The following is a 14,859-nucleotide window of genomic DNA, read 5'->3' on the forward strand; positions in this document are numbered from 1 at the left end:
CAGTATGTACTCCTACGTGATCAAATTGTAAATTTTCACAATCAACATGTGTGGGCTGACGAGAATCCTCACGCAATTGTGCAATCACGTCATCAACACAGATTTTCTGTGAACGTTTGTGCAGACATTGTTGGTGATGTCTTGCTTGGGCCCCATGTTCTTCCACCTACGCTCAATGGAGCACGTTATCATGATTTCATACGGGATACTCTACCTGTGCTGCTAGAACATGTGCCTTTACAAGTACGATACAACATGTGGTTCATACACGATAGAGCTCCTGCACATTTCAGTCGAAGTGTTCGTACGCTTCTCAACAACAGATTCGGTGACCGATGGATTGGTAGAGGCGGAGCAATTCCATGGCCTCCACGCTCTCCTGACCTCAACCCTCTTGACTTTCATTTATGGGGGCATTTGAAAGCTCTTGTCTACGCAACCCCGGTACCAAATGTAGAGACTCTTCGTGCTCGTATTGTGGACGACTGTGATACAATACGCCATTCTCCAGGGGTGCATCAGCGCGTCAGGGATTCCATGCGACAGAGGGTGGATGCATGTATCCTCGCTAACGGAGGACATTTTGAACATTTCCTGTAACAAAGTGTTTGAAGTCACGCTGGTACGTTCTGTTGCTGTGTGTTTCCATTCCATGATTAATGTGATTTGAAGAGAAGTAATAAAATGAGCTCTAACATGGAAAGTAAGCGTTTCCGGACACATGCCGACATAACATATTTTCTTTCTTTGTGTGTGAGGAATGTTTCCTGAAAGTTTGGCCGTACCTTTTTGTAACACCCTGTATACGATTTTATGTACATGAAATACATAGGGGCAGCCGACCGGGGTGGCCGAGCGATTCTAGGCGCTACAGTCTGGAATCGCGCGACCGCTACGATCGCAGGTTCGAATCCTGCCTCAGGCATGGATGTGTGTGAATGTCCTTAGGTTAGTTAGGTTTTAGTAGTTCTAAATTCTAGGGGACTGATGACCTCAGAAGTTAAGTCCCATAGTGCTCAGAGCCATTTGAACCATACATAGGGGCATGCAGATGGTATTAATGAGAAGCCAAAACTGGTTGTCTAAATAAAATAACTTCTCAAAGCATACGGCTGTTTGGCGATTTTCCTTGGTAAATATTTGACTAACCGTTGTTCCGTATCCGCAGTGGATTAACAGAGATACAAATCAGTTCCCTGTTTAACATCTATTATGTTACGTGCCAGAAGTCAGGGCGCTGCAGAAAAGAAAAGAAAAACCGTACATAACGCCAGCGAGATCAGTAAGGGCAAGACAATACAGCAGTTATGTTTTAGAAAGTAGGCAACGAGGCATCCGTGGCCCTGAAGTGGTTTTCTTTCCTTTAAACTAGGATGGGTGCATGAGAACTGAACGCTACTCCCTCGATACGAATCCGCTGTTCCACATCAATGTGCCACCTGGGTCCGTACGAAAAAGCGAAACATGACAGTTGTCACAAAGCCGATATCATGTTTTTTCTCAGCCGTAATCGACTGTCACTTTGCTGCTAAGCTGTGGAAATCCTGTGCTAGCACATTCATCATTCAACTTCTTACCGGTTCCGGCGAATGGTGGTGTAAGCGCTCCGCAGACAAGTGTACAATTGTCCGTGCAATATTCTTCTCAGCTCGTTCTTCCTTCCAAGGAATGGCTGTGTCTGCATTATGCGGTGAAGAGTGGGAATAGAAAGCGCGGTCCACAGAAATGGCGGAGCTGAAAGGCAGAAAGAATGCAAATTAAATTGGCCTCGACGTGAATCGAAATTCCCTGCGCTCCAGAGCGGGTAGTCCGTCAAGCAGTCGGCGCAGCGGAAAAAGCTCTCACTCACGGCGATGGCTGGCGCGCTTCTCTCCCGGCTTCTCACAAATACAGCGAAACGTTTTTAAAATTCCTCGCCCATAACTTTGCAAGTGAGACTGTCGAGCCGTTATGAAAAAGTAATCAAAACGCGAAAGCTGAGAGGTTTAAGTTGTTTCAAACTCCCCTTGGTCTTTAAAGAAAAAAAAAAGCCGTAAAGAGGATCGAGGCGTGTACAAACTATCAAAGTAAATACGCAAATGGATCACTAGGGACTACGATTAAACTGTGGAGTTCACTTCGCGATCGAATAATCTTCTTCTGTGACGTTATTGGTGAATGCAGACTTGAGAAACCACATGGTTCTGCAGTTCACCTTAATTCTTACCATTTTGTGGGTAGCCGTACATACACACCTTGAGTTGAGAGAGCTGGTGCGAAAAGTGGCAGTTAGCACTAAACAAAGAAAAGTGCGAGGTCATCCACATGGGTACTAAAAGAAATCCGATAAATTTTGAGTATACGATTAATCGCACAAATCTAAGGGCTGTCAATTCGACTAAATACCTAGGAATTACAATTATGAGCAACTTAAATGGGAAAGACCATATAGATAATATTATGGGGAAGGCGAAACAAAGAGTGCGCTTTTTTGGCAGAACACTTAGAAGATGCGACAAACCCACTAAAGAGACAGCCTACATTACACTTCCCTCCGCCCTCTGCTGGAATATTGTTGCGCGGCATGGGATCCTTACCATGTAGGATTGACGGAGGACATCGAAAAAGTGCAAAGAAGGGCAGCTCGTTTCGTGTTATCGCGCAATAAGAGTGAGAGTGTCACTGATATGATACGCGAGTTGGGGTGGCAGTCACTGAAACAAAGGAGGTTTTCTTTGCGGGGAGATCTATTTACGAAATTTCAATCACCAACTTTCTATTCCGAATGCGAAAATATTTTGTTGACACCCACCTACGTAGGGAGAAATGATCATCATCATAAAATAAGAGAAATCAGAGCTCGAACGAAAAGATTTAGGTGTTCCTTTTCCCACCCGCCATTCGAGAGTGGAATGGTGGAGAAGTGATATGAAAATGGTTCGGTGAACCCTCTGCCAGGCACTTCAGTGTGAATTGCAGAGTAACCATGTAGATGTAATGTGATCATCACTGAAGTTGATGAATGTGCCTCTTACATCTAGCAACAGTACCATACAAAATCTGCACAGGCTGGAACAGCCTTGTGCGCATAATGTCTTACTTCCTTATTAGTCAGGTAGAGAGAAGTGTTGACTGCAGGGCTCAGATGTTAGTAAGACGCAATAGATAATTCCAGCCAGTTAGTGCTAGGAATAAAGCAAACACTCTTGATCATACATTGTTTGCGGAGATATGCGAACACGAAGACCTGCGGCCTACAGAAGGGAGATTTTGCACTTTCTTGTTTCAAGTATCGTATTTGACATGTTCTAAAAATTCTGATACTGAATAAGAGCATTAATATAGCAAGAGTGGCCTCAGAGATTTACTAAGAAGTGAGGACGATGAAATGTGGCACTGAGAACCACAATTTTATTAGTATTTAGGATTATTATTATTGTTATCCACAAAATTTTCACATATAGGCTAGTGGCAATAGCGCCTTGTGTAGCTTGTAATTAATTTGAAACTAGAAACAGAACATAAAGAACATATACTAAATGCACCACACACACGATTGTAACGTATCCCAAATCATCATGGTCCTCGCTTCATGATTTTCAGTAAGCACGTTCTTTGGCTTTTGAAGTTCAGATAAAAGTGCCTGCTCACTTCACGCATGAAATTAGTTTTGTGAAGTCTATGTTTCAAATTTGATCTAGTAGTTTTGTTAAGTCTTTATGTTTCACCGTTGATATTTGCCTTCCACTTAGGTATTTGGGCACTACATTTTGCTAAGTATCTGCAAAATGTGGAGTAAAAAGAAATTGTCGGCTCTTTCGATGTGACTTGAAGGTACATGGCTCGAATGAAACATATATCCCTGTAAACAATAATTTATGGCAACTTGTTTAAAAGTTCATCATTAAAAATGTCGGAAATGTGCATCGTTTCCTCGAACACTGACTTTTGGTATGGTAGTGAGGTTGTTAGCAGTCTAGTTTACAATGTGCAGTGCTCAAATTAGTGAACGTAAGGTTACGGTGGGCATTGCTTCAGTAGCTTCCATTTTTTATGAATCAGTGGGCATCGGTGCAGCCAGTAACGGACCCTACAGAAATGAAAATTTGTGCTTTGGTCCCGTATGGAAGACAATATCGGAATCGATTAGACAGCATATCGCAAATGTTCGTATATAGGCAGGGTACGGGTGCAGCACTGATAAAACTGGTTCACCGTAAGATCAACATGTCTCAGGGACATGCATACGCGTTACAATCTCAAAGTCGACGACGCTGTGTATTAGTCCTTTATGGTTCTCAGTGCCTGAAATAATGTTTATTTTACGTAGAAGGGTGTTGTAAATTTGTATCATACTATTTGTAATGAAAATTATAAAATCCGAAGTCCTTACTGACTCGACCTGGCTACTTTCGTGTTGGCCTACTATTTGTTATTGGGTTTTGACGTTTTTATTTGTGTGTACTACAGACAGAACATGGCTAGCATATGGAAAAGGCAGAAAATGTGCGTTTCAATAGAGCTAACATACTTTTACCCGCGCCCATATTCATAAACTGTGTGATTTGCGCGCCAGATACAGCCAACATTTGCCACTGAAAAGCTCCACGGTCGTAAATCACAATAAGGAAAACGTCCCATTTCAAGTGCCAGCTCGTTCCTAAGAGTGAACCAAGCGCGATGGGTATCACGTCTGACGCGCTTCACAATGAGAAACACGTCCCTTGTGAGGACGACCTTAGGTTGTATAAATTAGCTGACGGATCTAGTCAATTGTGCTGAAATACAGTTTGGATGCGGGTTTTTGTTTGACCCTTTCACAGTACGTTAGTTCTTCCTCTAAGGAATGATTCCGCTCTGCTTGTGGCATCGGACTAGGCAGCACCAGCGCGGCCGGTGGAGGCGCCAGAGCCTCGTGCTAACTCAATAAAGCCAGCAGGGAGCGAGTAGCGCGCTACGGTAATTTCCACCGACGCCGTATCCGCCCAAGGAAAGGCGGCGCCTCCGTCTCTGCCGCCGCCGCCGGATCATCAACACTGGCATTGTTCGCGCCGCTCGCCTTCACACTAGCCAATTAATAGCCCGTCGCCCTGGCGCCGTCTGGTCCCCTCCGCTAGGGGTATACCGCGGCGGACGCGACCACTAGTGCCAAGACTTTCGCAGCAAAAGAAAGCTAAAGCGACTAATGTCACGCCCTTTCTAGCGGGCCGCCGTGCCCGCGCTATCTGTCGTCTCTTATAGCTCTGGGCCGTCCGAGAAACGCAAAGTGACGAGTTGCGTGCTCTAACATGTCCCTGTTGTTCTCGAGATAATGTAAAAAGATGACTCTGAGCACTATGGGACTAAACATCTGTGGTCATCAGTCCCCTAGACATTAGAACTACTTAAACCTAACTAACCTAAGGACATCACACACATCCATGCCCGAGGCAGGATTCGAACCTGCGGCAGTAGCAGTCGCGCGGTTCCGGACTGAGCGCCTAGAACCGCTATACCACCGCGGCCGGCAGATAGTGTAAAGAATGAGGGTTTAATGCTTGCTATTAAAATTACCGCTGTTTAAAGGTGCACTACTGGCCACTAAAATTGCTAGACCATGAAGATGACGTGCTACAGACGCGAAATTTAACCGACAGGAAGAAGATCCTGTGATATGCAAATGATTAGCTTTTCAGAGCCTTCACACAAGGTTCGCGCCGGTGGCGACACCTACAACGTGCTGACATGAGGAAGGTTTCCAACCGATTTCTCATACACAAACAGCAGTTGACCGGCGTTGCCTGGTGAAACGTTGTTGTGATGCCTCGTGTAAGGAGGAGAAATGCGTACCATCACGTTTCCGACTTTGATAAAGGTCGGATTGTAGCCTATCGCGATTGCGGTTTATCGTATTGGGACATTGCTGCTCGCGTTGGTCGAGATCCAATGACTGTTAGCAGAATATGGAATCGGTTGGTTCGGGAGGGTAATACGGAACACCTTACTGGATCCCAAGGGCCTCGTATCACTAGCAGTCGAGATGACAGGCATCTTATCCGCATGGCTGTAACGGATCGTGCAGCCATGTCTCGATCCCTGAGTCAACAGATGGGGACGTTTTCAACACAACCATCTGCACGAACAGTTCGACGACATTTGCAGCAGCGTGGACTATCAGCTCGGAGGCCATGGCTGCGGTTAGCCTTGACGCTGCGTCACAGACAGGAGCGCCTGCGATGGTGTACTCAACGACGAACCTGGGTGCACGAATGGCAAAACGACGTTTTTTCGGATGAATCCAGGTTCTGTTTACAGCATCATGATGGTCGCATCCGTATTTGGTGACATCGCGGTGAGCGCACATTGGAAGCGTGTATTCGTCATCGCCATACTGGCGTACCACCCGGCATGATGGTATGAGGTGCCATTAGTTACACGTCTCGGTCACCTCATGTTCACATTGACGGCACTTTAAACAGTGGACGTTATATTTCAGATGTGTTACGACCCTTGGCTGTACCCTTCATTCGATCTCTGCGAAACCCTATATTTCAGCACGACCGCATGTTGCAGGTCCTGTACGGGCCTTTCTGGATACAGAAAATGTTTGACTGCTGCCCTGGCCAGCACATTCTCCAGATCTCTCACCAATTTAAAACGTGTGGTCAATGGTGGCCGAGCAACTGGCTCGTCACAATACGCCAGTCACTACTCTTGATGAACTGTGGTATCTTGTTGAAGCTGCATGGGCAACTGCACATGTACACGTCATCCAAGCTCTGTTTGACTCAGTGCCCAGGCGTATCACGGCCTTTATTACGGCCAGAGGTGGTTGTTCTGGGTACTCATTTCTCAGGATCTACGCACCCAAATTACGTCAAAATGTAATCACATGTCAGTTCTAGTATAATATATTTGTCCAATGAATACCCGTTTATCATCTGCATTTCTTCTTGGTGTAGCAATTTTAATGGCCAGTAGTGTATTTTTCCTCACACGAAGATGCTAAGTACAACGAATGTTGAGGTCTACAAAAGCACTTGTTCAAAATGTAACCTGCCACACATTCACGCATGGGGATACCAAGTGTGACGAATATTAGGGTCGGTGGTATAAAATATCTCAAAGTAAACGCAGATTTGACACCCATAAGCTACCCAGCGGGTTACAGAATAAATGAAAGTATCCACTTTAAATGTGTGCCGGAATTATCAAACACGGTGGATTTTAGCAAGAAATATCTGCGATCACTTTCCCTAGGGCAACTACAGGCAGCTTGCTTACCTTGCTTGGTTTCTTCTCCGTCGGTCGCGAGCTCTATCTCTTGTGACATAACCAGTGCATAGTAATGTGACAAGTAGGTGTGTTTAGGTGCCAAGCTTAATAAGAATCGTAAAATTTTGAAATGGCAACTAATTTTGTGTGATTTCATTAATCGCAAAATTAGTAAAACGATTTTTAGAGCCAGTCTGTCGTTAATATTCGTAATAAGATTTCTGATCATTAACCACTAGATCCCAAGCACAGAAAAAGTCACAAAAATGGTTCACACGATGTTAGAATCAACATGAGGTCGTGTAAATATATTTTCCGAGGCAAATACACTGAAGCGCCAAAGAAACTGGTATACGTATAGGTATTCAAATACAGAGAGATGTAAAAAGGCAGAATATGGTGCTACGGTCGGCAGCGCCTATATAAGACAAGAAGTGTCTGGCGCAGTTGTTAGTTCGATTGTTGGTGCTACAATTGCAGGTTATCAAGATTTAAGTGTGTTTGAACGTGGTGTTATAGTCGGCTCTCGAGCGATGGACCATAGCATCTCCGAGGTAGCGATGAAGCGGGATTTTCCTGTACAACAATTTCACAATGTAGCTAGCTTAAATATCAGGAATCCGATAAAACATCAAATCTCTGACGTAGCTGCGGTCGGAAAAAGATCCTGCAAGAGTTCACTTTGAGTTTTAATACTTTCATCAAGATGAAAGTTTAGCTATGGGAAACAGTCTATCAGGCATTTTAGCTGAAATTTTTATGAATGACTTTGAGAACAAAGTTTTCAGCTCTTTTCCAGAAAGTAAGGAGAAGTTAATTTATTACGGGCGTTATGTTGACGACACTACTTTATTATTCAAAGGGAAAGAAGAAGAAGTAGAGGAAATTACTAAAAGTTTTAAACGAGCAGCATCCAAAAATTCAATTCACGCTAGAAATGGAAAACAATGGGGCGATTAACTATTTAGATTTGACCGTCAGAAAGGAGGGAGGTAGGCACGTTTCTTCGTCTATAGAAAAGACACTTGGTCCGACAACATCATAGTAGCGACGTCGCACCACCCGGCACAGCATAAAAGAGCGTACTTTCATGCAATGTGCAACAAAGCCCTGAGATTTCTACTAAAGGAAGATGAGTTGCAGAAAGAACTAGGTATTATTAAGCAAGTAATAGCAGCTAATGGATGTAGGACACAAGATGTTACACCTATGTTTAACAAGATCAAAGCCGGCCGCTGGTGGCCGAGCGGTTCTGGCGCTACAGTCTGGAACCGCGCGACCGCTATGGTCGCAGGTTCGAATCCTGCCTCGGGCATGGATGTGTGTGTGTTGTCCTTAGGTTAGTTAGGTTTAAGTAGTTCTAAGTTCTAGGGGACTTATGACCTCAGCAGTTGAGTCCCATAGTGCTCAGAACCATTCGAACCATTTGAACAAGATCAAAAACAAATCCGCGGGTATCAGTAACGATTCTAGGAAAATTAGAGTTAAGAAGAAGTTTGTCACCCTGACATGCAAAGGGCGTGTGTCTTTCCAAAAAACATCGCTGTGGCATTCCAGAATGAAGGGCAAATGGCACATAAACTCAGACATAAACCAGCAACGACAAAACAAATGAAATACAATAATTCCGGAGTATACAAGATCAAATGTGCTGAATGTGACAGTTATTATATAGGACAAACAGGGCGGAATTTTGAAATTCGATACAGGGAACATTGCAGTCATAGCAGTCGAACAGCATTTGGAGCACATGTAAAAGATAGTAAACATGAAGTGAGTAATATAAATGAACAAATGGAGGTTCTACATAAAGCTTCAAAAAGTCTCTATCTCAACGTGCTCGAAGAGATTGAAATATACGCTCATCAAAGAAAAAACCCAGACCTAATACTTAATGAGCAAAGTGATTTTATGCACAGGAGTTATTATGAGATTTTTAAAGACCTGTTTTAGGCTTACTCTTGAATGTAACAGCACGCTCCAGTAAGAACAAGCTGCGGTGAATGGGGCGCGGCGGAAGAGGACTTGGCGTGGCGCTGTATACGTTCTGACGTAAATCCTCTCCACCTCCAATCAATACAAAGAAGAGGAAACGCACATTTTCGAAAGAATATCTACATTTTAATTATATTTTTAAGTTTCTTTATAAAAAAAATTTAAATTAGTGTAATTTATTTCGGTTCATGGTCCACTAAAAAAACAGATTATTCATATGTTATTACTTTAAAAATTGTTTTATTAAAAAGTATATTCGCCTTTAAAATGTACGGTGAAAAAATAACATCCATAATTCTTATAGGTAAAGGGCACTTTTTACTGTTACCAATCAGTTTTCTCCAAAACTGCGATTTAAGGTTTTAACAGATTAAAATTTATTTTAGTTATGACAGCGAACCGATAGTTCTGGATGACAAGTTACTCTGTAACTTACTATGTGGTATGTTGGCATTTAATACGTTCCAAAATTTCTTTTTGTAAACTAAGATATTTCTGTCAGTAACTATATCTCTCTTGTTAATTAAATTTGTAACTTTCTCTAACAGAAAAGATGGGCAGCTAGCCTGAAACCGGTCATTGAAAATAAAAAATAGCGATCAAAGACTGAAATGCCATTTTTATTTAAAGAACGATCGCGGCAGTCCCATTAAGACAATCATGTCTACTTTTGAAAAATGTTTTTTTTACAGTTACAAAAATAAAAAAATTTCGCTGCATTTGACAAGATTCGAACCTTCGATCTTCACGTGACGTTCATACGCTAACCCCTACGCTACGTCATTACACACTGCAAAAGGCGGTTGTTTTTATGACTCTGGCTACCCAGTTGCAGTGATTGACAGCCATCAAAAATTTCGCCTCATGCAATGTCGTGGGAAGCTTATCTAATGTAAGCCAGCCTCTGATAATTATTATAACGGTATAAATGACGCTGAATCGCATCTTGTGCGGAAGGATTTTGTAGCATATGGTTAGAGCTGTGTGTGAAAAGTTTGTGGGTAACATCATTGTTGGGTGCGCGCTTTGTTTTTGGTGTGGTTATCATGTGTGATGAAGTACAAAATAAAAGGGCCGGACCAAGGATTCGGGAACCAAACACTTCAAGAAAGAAAGCTAGACAAGAAACAGGAAGCGAACTAATTGCTGTGGCAGTTCGGCAACGGCGAACGGTTCGGACGTGACGAGTGCTCTGGAGGAAGCCAGGCTCCAACGCGTGAAGTATCAACTATCAAGTAATTTTAATCGGACTATAGTTAAAGCGGATGTAGGTTGTAGTAGTTACTAGGAGATGAGCGTGCATGCGCAGGATTGATTAGGGCGGACAACTGCATTAAATCAAGCTGTGAACTGAACGACGTCGACCACACCAACAGCAACAACGAATGAAATGTCAAAAGTCAGGCGGTTTATAACGGATCTTTTACGTTGGGATAAATTTATTTTATTTTTTGTTAGATGTTTTCGTTAAATAGCTGAATAAATTGTAATTATGAATAATTTAATTAAACAGAGTAGAAAAGATAAAGTCAAAGAGATGTTCATTGGGCGGACATTGTCGTAATGTAACGTCATTGCGTTGTTCGGTTGTTAAAACAAGTCGTTTTTGTTCCGTTCTGTTGTTCGGTCGTGCGCGTATCTGAAAGGAATTAATTCGGGGACTATAATAAACTTTCACATAATAGTTACGATTCGATGTTCCGACAAAAGGGGTTAACGTCAGTGTTAATTTGAATTGTGGGCGACAGGATTAGTTTTGACAGATACGTGAAAACGGACGTAACGAAAGTTGTTCGCATATCATCCTTGAACGTGACTTTTTATTTAATTAACGATCGCGTGTTCATTAAAAGCTATTATCTTATGATTAGGATCAGTCCCTCTTTCCTCCTAGATAGCGATCATTCATTAACATTTACGTCATAAGAAAAAGGGTTATTAATAAAAGTTTTGTTAAATGACAATTATTTGTTATTCCGTTAGTGTGGAACCGACGTAAATCTCTGAAATGACATTGATGTATAATTTGTGTTAAATACTGAACTGAGATAGGAAGTAAATTGAAATTAGTGAACATTTGATACTGAGGCTATAGAAGCAGAAGCGCTTAAGGTTTCTCTTCTCTAAAATGGCAAAATAGGTACGAACTTTAACTCAATAGTCGACATTATGTATTGCAAGGACATTAGCATTTTCATACTTCTTTTGACGACGCGCTGTTAAATAAAGGAACGTTGAGTCTCTGTACGAGTAATAAAATTATTAATTAATTAATAACGGCGAACTCCGCTTTAACAAACTGTATTGCGCGTCATCATCGGCCAATAACTGCTCAACCCTGGAGACTTGTGTGGTGAAATTAGAAGTCGGGAATATAAAACAAACTTAAAAATCAATTCAAGCTACAGTGGAGTCGGCACAACACGACGTGGGCAGTTATAGGTTACAGTGTTACATCATATGCAAGGATTAATTTGCAAACACTACTTCGAAGGAACGAACGAACGCTACATTTGAAGCTTCTATTCTGCTAAACGTTACCGGCGTTCGTAGGGTCGCCAGATAAGCCGCAATGTAACTTTTTGTTCCCAAACTTTTGGGGAAATATGCTGAATGTATTCGTGTCAATACGATAAACACCACATACAAGAACGACACCTTCGGTTTCTCGTTGCGGATCAGACGGGCAGCAATCGAAACCGTAAAGAGGACAGCTGTAAAATTCCGCTACTCGATACGTAGGTCTTGTTCTCAGATGCAGCATTCAGACTGTCGCCCTCAGTTCTCGAGAGCAACAAGAGCCCGTTGGAGACGAGTTTAGTCGACACCCACGGGATAACAAGGCCGTCCAGCAGTGTTAGTGACGTCACACTAAGCGGCCCATAGCCGACGCAGCAGTCCACGGACACCTCCGTACAGACGCGCCTGATGCTAACGATCTTCTGTCCGTCATACAGAAAGGAGCCGACTGTAATATGATCCAAGACCAAATTATATATATTCTTGTAAACAGCATAAAGATTCATAACGAAATACCGATTACACATACGGGCAGGAATAGGTTCTAGAACTTCTCTGAAAAGTGTTTATCTTCAGTACCAGAATGAACATCAAATTATCAGGTTTTCTAAATAGAAAAGCACTTTGTTAGTAACAGACAGCAATAATGAGACTTGCAGTTGGTGATTTCTACGTGGAAAAGCTGTAGAGAGATTGAAAATGGTAAGTAAAGAGAGCCTCAGCCTTTTGCTGACATTCTTACATGTAATGCACTTGGTTGTTTTTCATTTCCTTACCTTTCATAACATTTTTAATACTGTTTCAAGAAGTGTATCTTCAATAGCAGAGTGAACTTCAAATTGTCAGGCTTTTCTTAAAGGAAAGAGCAGTCCCTTAGTATCACAGTGCAAGACAGAATCTTGTGTTCAGTGATGTCTATGTTAAAAGGAGAATATTTGATATCTATCTTTTGTTTCCATTCTTTATTACTGGGGATACACTTGTAAAAATTCTTGAAAAGAGCTGTCACCATGAACATATGAGTAAATTCACAATAGTCATGTTTTTTATGAGATAAAGCGAACTCTTGTTACCTTATTGTAAACGAAAGTTGTGAGGGTTTTGCTATGTATGACAGTTTTTAAGATAATTTACTTTCAGTGTAATAGCTTGAAAATGTTAAGTCCTGCTGTCAGTTGGCATTTGTCACCACCTGTATGCGAGTTTTAAAGCTAAATAGTGTTCTGACAATTATAAAATAGTGGCAAAGTTCCTCAATCGATTAAACTTATTCCTGCCCGTATATGTAATCGGTATTTCGTTATGAACCTTTATGCTGTTTACAAGAATATGTATAATTTGGCCTTTGGTTCGAATTATAGTTCGCTCCTTTCTTTATGACGGACAGAAGATTGTTAGCATCAGGCGCGTCTGTACGGAGGTGTCCGTGGACTGCTGCGTCGGCTATGGGCCGCTTAGTGTGACGTCACTAACACTGCTGAACGGCCTTGTTATCCCGGGGGTGTCGGTTTAGTTGCCGGTTCTCGGATTGCCCAACAGCGCAACTGTGCTTTGTCAAGCAGTGCGGCCAAGACCGACTCGCCTGCGACTTGCTGACCCCGCTCTCGGATCGCGCGGGCTTTCCCTGCAACGCTTCCGCAGAGGCGCGGGAGCACTGAACGCGGCACTGTTCCCCGTGTGAAGTCTTCCGAGGCAGAAGCCGTCGCGCAAGGACGTTTCGCTATAGGACGCTGCCGTTCCCACGGAAGCGGTAGCTCGCTCGCCACGAGACTTTTGCCGTTAGCTGTCGGTTCCATTCCGTCTCTGGGAGCATCAGTCCCCAAAACTAAAGGACGTGGCTTACATTTCGGGCTTACAGGTTTAATTCGGTTGTCATGTTCTTTTCCGGTTATTAAGGCGGGAACCATAGACCCTATTGCACAATCGAGTTGAAATCGATGGGCCTCGAGATTTCATATAATCCATTCTATCTATCTATCGCTTGCGCCTTTGTCCCGCATTGTGCGCGGGGTCGGCGTGGTTAAATCGGAGTTGGCATGTTAATTTGAAGGGCCGGCCGGATGCCCTTCCTGCCGACACCCCTCCCCCCCCCCCCTCCCCCCCCGGAACGCAATCAGAGTAGCCCATCTGTCTGTGTCTAGTGTAAATCATGGAAAAGTGCGGATGTGTGTCAAATGTCTGAGTCGTGTAACTGAGGCGGGACGTGGGGACCAGCCCGGTATTCACCCAGGGGGATGTGGAATACCGCCTAAAAACCACATCTAGGCTGGCCAGCACACCGGCCCTCGTCGTTAATCTGGCGGGCGGATTCGATCCGGAGACGGCGCGCCTAGCCGAGTGCAGGAAGCAGCGCATTAGCGCTCTCGACTAACCTGGCGGGTATTTCATATAATCCATAACTTTTTTGTAACTGTAAATGTGAAGTGCAAAATTGTGAATGTTCTAGACTACTGATTTATTTCTCTAACCGGTTTTTGGCTTACAAGCCATCACAGATTTTTTTTCTTTACAATTATCAAGTTGTTTCGCCTCGAAGCGACATCGTAACTGTTCATTTGGAAGGATGCACATACAATCAGCTGCCTCACAGACTCCCGAGAATGTCATGCCATGCCCTACCTGATGACTAACAGAAAAATACTCACCTGAGCTTTCTTTTGTATGAAACACATAAAAAGGAGAAAGACACACTATATATCTAATTACCAGTGGCAGATTAATGAAACTGTAGAAATACCCAGAAGAGTTCCTCAACTTTTGTGTAGAAACAACGTTTTAATAAAATATTGTCAGTGAGACACGTTAGGAAAGAACTCTACAGATATGTCACTCTTACTCTAAAGCAACAGTTCAAAGGCTACGGTACAGGCCTGTTCGAGATATTCATCTTCGATTATGTTGGCGCGTTAGACGTCGTCTTACGTCAGCAGTAAAATTTTTCGATGATCCGCCATCCATGTACCATATTCTCAAAGTTAAGCGGGGGTTATGCTTGACATTTGAGCCCAATCAGATGGGAAATAATTGAAAAGTTTACTTTTCAAATACGTGGCCCAGTCACATAGTGATCACCGCGTATGTTCGATGTCCACGAGCAATAACTCACAGACG

General features: G+C 43.0%; 1 protein-coding gene across 2 annotated transcripts in view; it reads left to right on the forward strand.

Annotated features, from left to right (window-relative positions):
- Positions 1-14,859, forward strand: part of LOC124546032 (mitogen-activated protein kinase-binding protein 1) — a 922,513-nt gene that overhangs the window by 53,161 nt on the left and 854,493 nt on the right. The gene's annotated exons all lie outside the window — the stretch shown is intronic.

This window comes from Schistocerca americana, chromosome 8 (assembly GCF_021461395.2).
Source record: "Schistocerca americana isolate TAMUIC-IGC-003095 chromosome 8, iqSchAmer2.1, whole genome shotgun sequence".
Taxonomy (NCBI): domain Eukaryota; kingdom Metazoa; phylum Arthropoda; class Insecta; order Orthoptera; family Acrididae; genus Schistocerca; species Schistocerca americana.